We start from the raw sequence: 10,218 nt of genomic DNA, 5'->3' as shown, positions 1-10,218 counted from the left end.
TCCAGGTCTCGAACCCGCGGGCTCAGGCAATCCACTCACCTCAGCCTCCCAAAGGCGCGGGATTACAGGCTGAGCCACCGAGCCCAGGTCAAAACTTTTTTTTATGAATAAAAAAAAAAAACAAACGTTGTCTCATGAACAAGATCTTAAGTGTATACCAAATATTTCATCTAAAAACGGATATGGACAGATGATTAGATGTTTATTTTGAGGCCTTTTTGAGTAAGATTCAGGGTGAATGATTCTTTGGTCCCTATGATATGTCCTGTGTGGGCAGTAGTAGAGTGGATAAAATCAGTAACCAAAACATTAGTTGGATGAAAAAATGAGGATAGTCATAGGAGGATAAGAATCTGCAGGGGTAGAATTCTGGAGAATAACTAAAGTTGTCTTTGGGAGCTCATATTAGCTCAGGGCCTGGCACAGAGATTGACTGCTTTGGGGTTTCACAGAATCAGGGAGGCAGAGACCCTAGAGATCCAGAACGAATGCCTTCTCAGAGGAGGACTGAATTTTCATAGTGGTTAAGGAATCAAAGGAGAGTCCTGGTGAGAATCCAGAGGAGATGTAAGGGCTTAACATCTTTGGTGGATGTGCTATGGAGCGTAGTTACTCATAATCCCTTTCTTTGAGACCCAATTCCCTATGTAGCACTGATAATGGGCAACCCTAAGTAACTGGTGACCCCTCTTACCAGAAAACTGCTCTGCAAAGAGAAGGAAGAGAGCAGAGAAATTGTGCAGAGAGAAGCAGAATTTAGAAACCCTGAGAATCTTGAGAGAGTAAATGAGTTGTCTCAGTTCCTTAACAACTGCAGTTTCCATGACTCATGTGGGTACTTTGCTACAGTTTCTGTGGATCTGCAGCAGCAGTATTTGAAGGTCCCTTACTTTCTACGCTACAAGTAGGTCACTCCTTTTTTTTTTTTTTTTGCAATGTGAAGGTTCTTGTTTAGGAAAATAACGAATATGCTGGTTGAAAGTTGATGGTCTCTGGTGTGAGAACACAAGCTCTTAGTCACAGATGTAGGGAGAACTATACTTGTTTCCTCACCCCTGTAAACATAGTTGCTAGTTACCTATTGCTAGTAAGGAAGGCACTCTTCAGACAGTTGGGTTAGAAGTAAGATAAGAAAGAAGGAGAGAATTTTTAAAGAGGCCTGGCTATAGATCGATGGGTGTATTGTTTAGTGTAAAAGCAAAGGTGTTGAAATGATGAGACACTTTTAATACAATGGCTTAAATAAGATGGAAGTTTATCTACCTCTTTTGTTACAGTCCCAGTAATAGATGAGTTCTTCTCCTTGAAGTCAGTTGAGTCAATTGTCCTTGTCTACCTGGTCAACAGTACCATGATCATGCTTCAACCTGTAGGAATAGGACAAGAGCAGGGGGCGTGTTACCAAAGACAGCCAACCCAAACACGGATTTATTACACACTACTTACAATCATATCCCTTTGGCCAAAGCTCAGTTACTTGACCCTACTAGCAGCAAGAATACTGAATAAAGTACTCTCGAGCTCTGTGGCCTCACACACAGCTAAGACGCTGGTAGTGTTCCATCATTACAAGAAAGAAGGGACAACAATGACCTTGTGGTTTCAGGGGACCAGGCAGAGACTTTGCAGAGAGCATGAGCCTCGCTGGAGCAACAGGTCCAGAAAGATCAACATGGTTTGTTTTCTCCTCTCCCTCTAGTATCCACCAGACTTGGGGTTTTATTCATTTATTTGTTCATAATTTCAATTCACTCATTTATTTGTAAATTTGTTATGTGTGTCATTTGTTGTATTTGTTGCAGAACACTTTGTATCTATAATTCACTGAAAGATAATAAAAAATTAAAATTGTTAATTTGCTTTTATAGGACTGTTTATAGTTTTTAAAAAATTAATTTTATTTTATTTTAAAGTTGTGGGGTACAAGTCGGGATTGTACACATAAGTGGTTTTATAGGATTTTGGAGGGGAATCATAAACTTTCTAAACAATAACAACAAAAATAGGCCAGTTACTCCTGATCTCTCCCTCTGGATGTACCAGCAAAGAAAATGTGTTTCACTCTGATAAGCCTCTGTGGATCAGAAATAGCTATTTTAAAGCAGAAAGAAATGCCAGCTAGTGGTTCAGGTGGAGGATAAGTGTGGAATATGTGAGACAAACTTTTATAATTTATTTAATTCTTCAGAAACATTTGTGCGACAACTCTGCAGGAGGTCACGGTAGAACAGGCATCTATCAAGTGCAATAAAGACAATCAGACAGACCAAAGCATAAGAAGGACACAAGAAAAAAAACTGAAGGTATTTATTCTTTTATAAATAATGTGCCAAATAATACTTTAATGCCACATAAATAAATGACTGCAGTAGTGTGTGCCTATAGTCCCAACACTTTGGGCGGCTGAGTCAGGAGGATTGCTTAAGACCATGAGTTTGAGACCATCCTGGGCAACATAGCTAGACCCAATCTCTACAAAAAAAAAAAAAAAAAAAAAATCAGACAAATTAGCTGCTCGTAGTAGTGGACACCTATAGTCCCAGCTACTCGGGAAGCTGAGGCAGGAGGATCACTTGTGCCTAGGAGTTCGAGGCTGCAGTGAGTACCACTGCACTCCAGTCTGGGCTATAGAATGAGAGCCGTCTATAAAAATAAATATCACATTAAAAAATAACCTGACTTTAAGTCAGCAAACCCTCCATATTTTCTGCATTTGTTTATTTTTTTCTAGATTAGGTTTGTAAGTGAGGAGCAGAAGAATCAACATATTTTGCTGTGATCTCTACCTCCAGGGTCTTATTGCCCCAGGGTGGGTAAGCCCCAGTGTGGGTATAACAAGGCTGTGAGATCTCCTACAGCCTCTAATCAGATGTGACTTGCTTTAAATAGGATTTGGATAAAAAAGATTCCCTGTGAGAGGTCATAAGGCCAAGATTTTGGGGAGAGCTAGGAAGGACTAGGGTTGCTGGGGAGAACAAATGAGAGAACCACTTTAGTTACAGTGCCTGTCATCCTTCACAACAAACCTGAAAACTGGCTTCTTGGAATTTATCCGAATCTCCAGGTGTGTGACTGTTCTAATATCTAATCCTTCCCTGTCTTCTTGGCCTTGTTGACTTAGGTGGATCTGAACTATGGCTTCAACCTTAGCGTTGACCTTAGCATTTAGTATTTGAAGCATGTTTCCCTTGTAGCATGCTTCATTCATTCCAGGTACAACCTTGGGATTTCCTGCACCTGAGCTTTCTCCAGGCCTGACCCACTTATTTACCAAACCGTTGTCAGCCCTAGCCTTACCTGAGATTTTCCAAGTTTGCCTTTCATCCTCTTTTTTATGAACTGTCATGTTCCAAGTTTACCTGACAGCATAAATGGTCATACATTCATTTCAGTTGTGCAGAACAGACCTGCAAATGGTACAGGAGACCTGGTATGGTGGCTCATGCCTAAAATACCAGCACTTTGGGAGGCCAAGGCGGGAGGACTGCTTGAAGTCAGGAGTTCGAGAACAGCCTGGACAACACATAGCAGGACTTTGTCTCTAAAAAAGAAAAAAGAAAAAAATTAGCCAGTCATGGTGGCACTCGCCTGTAGTCTCAGCTACTTGGAAGACTGAGGGAGAAGGATTGCCTGAGCCCAGGAGTTTGAGGCTGTAGTGAGACTTGATTGTGCCACTGTACTCCAATCTGGGCGACAGAGTGAGAACTTGTCTCAAAAAAAAGGTACAGAAAGTCAGAAGAGATTGATCACCAGGAATTAGGAATTTGAGGTAAGGAATCAGGGTGGAAGCAAGGTCTGAGCAAGGCCTGAGACGCTGAGATGTGTTCATGTCTGAATAACACCTTTGTGGTGCCATGGGGCGAGAACAGCAGAGAACACAGTGCTGGGTGAGGAGGAAGCAGTTGGCAGAGTGTGTTGAGCTGCCCTAGGGCTGAACCCTAGTTCTTGTCTCCGGATACCTGTGTGAGCTTCCTGCTTCCAATTTTGGATACCCAGGATGACAGCATTTGAACTTCCTTGTTGACAGGCTTTCAGAGGCTTGTGAGTGATTAGAAGCTTTACATATTTAGCCCCAAATCTGTTTAGCAGAGCCTGTACGCTTTTTTTTTTTTTTGCTCATAAAATATTTGTTACTGACCCTCTATTTCTTGGAATTTCATTTTTGTTCAGACCTAAGGTAGATGGGTGAAAATGGTGGGGAAGAAGAGCTTCTTTCAGTGGAGAAGTCAAAGACAATCCTACACAGTAGTACTTCTTTATCCAAGGAGGGTGTGTTCCAAAACCCTAGGGAATGTCTGAAACTGCAGGTAGTACCAAGCCCTCTGTATACCATGTTTTTTTTCTTATACGGGCATACCCCATGATAAAGTTTAATTTAGAAATTAGGCAGAGTAAGAGATTAACAAAAATAACCAATAATATAAAATAGAACAATTAAAACAATATGCCAGCATCACTATTCTTGGGCCTTGGGGTCTTTATTAAGTGAAATAAGGGTCATTTGAACATAGGCACTGGGATGCTATGATAGTTGAGTTAATAACAAAGATGGCTACCAAGTAATGAATGGGCAAGTGATGTGTAAAGCATGGGTACTCTGTCTAGAAGGATGATTCACATCCCGGGTGGGACAAAGCCGAATGGCACAGGATTTCATCACGTTACTCAGAATAGCACGCAATTTAAAACTTAGGAACTGTTTATTTCTGGAATTTTCCACTTAATATTTTCAGACTATGGTTGACCATGGTTAACCGAAACCATGGAAAGCAAAACCATGGAGATGAGGGGGAGTACTGTACTAAACTTTAAGGAATTTGAAGTCTTATTGGATAAGGTAAAACAAATGTCAAGAAAATAACATCTATCAAAATACAAGACACCAAAAAATGCAAGGTATGCAATACGAATTGCATCAGAGCATTTAGTTTTACCATGTAATACCCACCCCCCTTTTTTACACTGTGATTTAATTAGCTAAATTCCATTCTTCACAAAGGTACAACACTAATTATTTTAGAGCCCAATGTCCATATTTCAGCCATAGTTGAGCACGCATATGGCACTCTCTAGATTGATTTTCTCAAATGTTCAGCACTCGAACCCTAAAAGCCAGTCCTATATTTGTTTTTCATGTTACATTTGCTAATGCGTATTATATCTGGAGTTAAAAAATTATTTGGCAAATCAAAGGATCCCTTTTAAACTAAAATTTGACAATGTCCTTTTAGCATATAATGTCAAACTCACGATGTGTGGAGATGTGGGAATGGAAAATATCTTTCCGGGGAAAACACTGACACCTGGAAGGCTTCTGTCAACTTCCAACAAAAGCCAAAAAACTGCAGATCAGATGCTATGCAAATGTGTTTCTAGTTCCCATACACCAAGTACACTGTATCCTGTTATTTTGTTACACATTGGAAAATAATTTTATTATTCATCTTAGGATATTTTCTTTCTACACCAATCCTTCTCAGAAAAGCTTCTCTGATAAGCTTTTATATTATTATTTATTAAAAAGTAATTTAACTCTGGGATTTCTTGTTGTCATCTTTAGTGCACTTTAGGTCTCACTGATGCTACTTGTCATTTCAGCTTTATTTTTCTTCTTGCTTCCTCTCTCTTATTTGACTGTGGACTCCCAGAAGACAGTTTCCATGTTCATGTCACCCATTTCCTGTGTAAGGTCTTTCTTAAAATTGGTTCTCAAAGGAACAAATTGTGTTGTGGCATGATACTTTTCTATTTTGTACTGTAAACTCCTTGAAATTAGAACAGAAAATTTCATTCATAATCCCTAGCACTTGCTACATTCTTGAGTCCACAAAAGAACTCAGTTAATGGTTATCCCGTAGAACAATGGGAACTGCGTACAAATGCTCCATTTTTTCTTGTATGCCTGTTTGTCTTAGTGCTTTCAGGAAGAGAAGAGTTGTGTTCAGACAAACCACAGGAATCACATGGAATGGTCTCCCTGGTTCTCATCCCAACAGGGGTAGCTAACAGATAATGAAACTCCAGAGAAATATCTATGACAAGTGCAAAATTTAAATGGAGCACAGGGGTAGGTTCTAAAGAGTAGTTATACTGTGTCTACATTGATATTTTAGAGACAAGAATGATATAAACAAATTCATTAACATTATCAACTACAGCTTTCACAATTTGAAACCTCTTCACCGTTGTTATCTATGGCAGATAGAAGAGAGTTATTTAAAGATAATTATTTTTTGATATTATGGGAACAATATCAATTGTGCTGAGGTTACCAACTGTCACATAGTTGAATTCACAGATGAATGAGAACATTATACCAATGAATTATTACTGGTGACCTTTTATAAATTACAGTTCAAATAATCACATATGGAAGAAAGTAGCAGAAAAGGTTGCAAGAAAATGAGAAAAAATAAAAACAAACTAACAAAAGCTTCAATAAGATAGAAAAGACTTTGAAATAAAGCAATGTAATTTTAGTTTTGTGTTTTAATCAAACCTCCTGCAAAGATCTTGTCTACTTATTATATACATTACATAAACTTGTCCTAATGTGTGAGCAATTGATTTTTTGAATCTTTGTTGGAGATAGAATTAATAGCCACCTAACAGAGCTTCTAGTCATCTTTGCTGATGTCAGGAAGAAAAAAACATTATTTTTCATATATCTACTGGCTAATGTTTAGAAAACACTGAAGAGGTGTCTAGAAAATGAATTACAGAAGCAAGGCCTCTATATAAAAGCCAACTAAAGTTAGTATAAAAGGAAGGATATTTTTAGAAACACAGATGCATGACAAGAAGACAGCATAACAAAGTATCCCAAGATTTCAAAAGGAAATCATATGACTTAATTTGTTTTGAAATTAACCAAAATTTGTTTCAGATTTTTGGGAAGTGGGAAGCTGAGTTAATTTTGAGAAATCTCTTTTCTAACAATCATAGGTGATTGTTTAGATCATTATTCTATGAAGGAGTAGTTTTTTTTAACGTTCGATCTGAATTTTGACAAGAGGGATATCTATGTTCTTGAGCAATTATATTAATATTTTTAATTTAATTTAATTTAATTTTAATTTTTCTGGAAATGCGTGTTTTTCCCAGTGATATTAACATTGAATGGCAAAAGAGAGTAAGCAGTATTTTTGAAATGTATTCCATCAGTGCCAATGTGATGGCATGCTTATATTTTATCAGTGAGTTGCACACTTATGTGTGAATAGGTCATGGCACACAGGCAGCTTAGTAAAGAGAGCTGTACTAGGCGAGGAACAAGGGAGAGGACAAGTGATTTTGGTTCTGTTTCGCGTATCAGTGTTATAATTTCATAATATCTACACTCTAATCTGGAGTTATTTTGTGATAAATTTACCTCCTCATATGTACTTTTTATCTCTTTTCAGTTCTTATAAAATATGTGACAAAAATGTGAGTACTATTTTTGTGTCTATGTTGTTTAACAATGATGAACTACAGAGTCAACTAATTCTGTACCTTATGCCGATGCTTCACTGACTCAGAAGGCTAGGAGACTGGATCCCTGTTATGTGGAGATTCTGAATTGTCAGACATGGGTGTGTCTGTGAAATCCATTGTTTGATAAGCTACTCAGGGTGACTGTGACAGTCAGGGAGGGTTTTGAGTCCTAAAGTTCATATTTTTCTTCAATACTTCCATCACCCTTCCCTGACCTCATGTAGGAGACACAGTAACCCTTTTCTTGAGATTAATTAATCTCAGTCATAATATAATTATTATATTACCTCTTCCACTTTATATTTGCATTTTTTTTGAGTTGGAGTCTCACTCTTGTCACCCAGGTTGAAGTACAGTAGGAGTCTCACTCTTGTCACCCAAGCTGGAGTGCAGTAGCATGTTCACAGCCACTGCAGCCTCAACCTGATGGGCTTAGGTGATACTTCCTCCTCAGTCTTCCAAGTAGCTGGAGCTACAGATGCATAGCATCATGCCTGGCTAGTTTTTTTGTGTGATTTATTGTAAAGATGAAGTCTCACCAAGTTGCCCAGGTTAGCCTCGAACCCCCTGGTTCAGGCAATCCACTCGCCTCAGCCTCCCAAAGTGCTGGGATTACAGACTGAGCTACCATGCCTGGCCTATATTTGCATTTTAAGATAGACTTTAAGGTATTAAAATAGAGCATCGGTTCTCCTTTGAGGTCCCGACACTCTAAGAACCAAGTGGGGTAGTTCTCTTAGTCAAAAAGTTTCAGTCCACTTGCCAAGGCCACTGGGGAGAATAGCGGAGACTTAGTCCATTTGCTACTGCACATGCCATCAGCAGGCACACAGCCATTGATGGAACCTGGCAGTTGGCTCTTGGTGGCCAGATCCTTGTCTAGGGGCCAAACTTCACACTTAGACTTTCTGGCTAGAGCTCCCTTTATTTTGCACATGTCTGTCCAAACAACAATGTCCTGAGGGCCTCCAGACTAGTGTGTGTGTGTGTGTGTGTGTGTGTGTGTGTGTGTGTGTGTGTGTGTGCACGCGCGCTAGAGTCAATCCTCTCTCAAAAGTCTATAGACCATCACAATAAGCCAGTCACTTCAGCTCAGACTCCCTTTTTCTTATGGTGAGTTGGGGTTCTCATCAGTTAGCACAGTTCTCAAACTTTACATTACTATTAAAGTCACCTGGGCGGGGGTGGTGGTGATAGACAGATGTGGTGGCTCATGCCTGTAATTCCAACACTTTGGAAGGCCAAGGCAGGAGGATTGCTTGAGCTCAGGAATTCAAGACCAGCCTAGGCAATATAGTGAGACCTCATCTTCACAAAAAATGTTTAAAAATTAGCCAAGTGTGGTGATGTACTCCTGTAGAATCAGCTACTTAGGAGGCTGAGGCAACTGGATCACCTGAGCCTAGGAGTTAAAGACTGCAATGAGCCATGATTGTGCTACTGTATTCCAGTCTGGGTGACAGAATGAGACCTCAACTAAAAAAAAAGATCACTTGGAGGACCCACAGGTTACTAGGCCCTAACCTCTGAGTTTCTTACTCAGTAGACACTATGGACTAAATTGTGTGCCCCTAATTTATGTTGAAGTCCTAACCCTCTAAATCTAACCTTAGAATTTGACTGTATTTGGAGGTAGGGTCTTTAAAGAGTAAGGATAAATGAGGCCATAAGATTTGGGCTCTAATCCTACATAAATGATGTCCTTATGAGAAGAGGAAGAAACACTAAGGATGCATGTGCACTGGGGACAGCCCACCTGAGGACACAGCAGGGTAGCAGCCCGCTGTCTTCAAGCCAAGGAGAGAGGCTCAGGAGAAACCAAATTTGCTGACATCCTGATCTTGGAATTTTAGCTTCCATGACTGAGACAATAGATTTCTGCTGCGTAAGCCACTCAGTCTGTGGTATTTTGTTATAGCGACTGATACAGTTGGGATGTTTGTCCCTTCAAAATCTTATGTCAAAATGTGATCCCCAGTGTTGAAGGAGGGGCTAGTGGGATGTGTTGGGTCACAGTGGAAGATCCCTCATCAATGACTTGGTGCCATTTTGCGATCATAAGTTCACATGAGATCTGGGTGTTAAAAAGAATCTGGGATCTACCCACTTCTCTCTTTCTTGCTTCCACGGTTGCCATGTGATATGCCTGCTCTCCCTTTGTCTTCCTCTATGACTGTAGCTTCCTGAGTCCTCACCAGAAGAAAGGCAGATGCCAGTGCCATGTGGAACCATGAACCAAATAAACCTCTTTTCTTTATAAATGATTCAGGCTCAGGAATTCCTTTATAGCAATGCAAAATGGACTAATTTAGTAGGTAAGGAGTAGGCTCAAGATTTCGCGTTTTGAACAAGTTCCCAGTTCCCTGCTGGTGTGGCAACCACTCTTTGTGAACTACTGTATTAGGAAATCTTTGACAGGACTGCTTTGTTTCACCTGAAAAGTTTTGAATGTCAGGGTTAGGATTTAGATTATTTCTAGAAATCCAAAGCAGAACCACTCAAGTCAGAAGTCCATGATGAGGTGCCTGCTCACTTCATGCTTGGTATTTGAGACACATATTTGAATAACTGCTTGTTTTCACAGGCACAGAGAAGTTCTAGAAGCAGATTTTCTTATATTGTTTTTTTCTTTAATGTCATGTTTTACCAAAAGTGATTTTATATTAAAATGCAGGATGACAGAATTGAGATATGAAAAAGACAAAAAGAAATCTTGATAATCTGACAGTCAGTACAATTGAG

This window comes from Carlito syrichta, unplaced genomic scaffold (genome assembly GCF_000164805.1).
Source record: "Carlito syrichta isolate Samal-C Ts95f unplaced genomic scaffold, Tarsius_syrichta-2.0.1 Scaffold288464, whole genome shotgun sequence".
NCBI classification, from domain to species: Eukaryota; Metazoa; Chordata; class Mammalia; order Primates; family Tarsiidae; genus Carlito; species Carlito syrichta.
Note: the sequence above shows the minus strand (reverse complement) of the source record.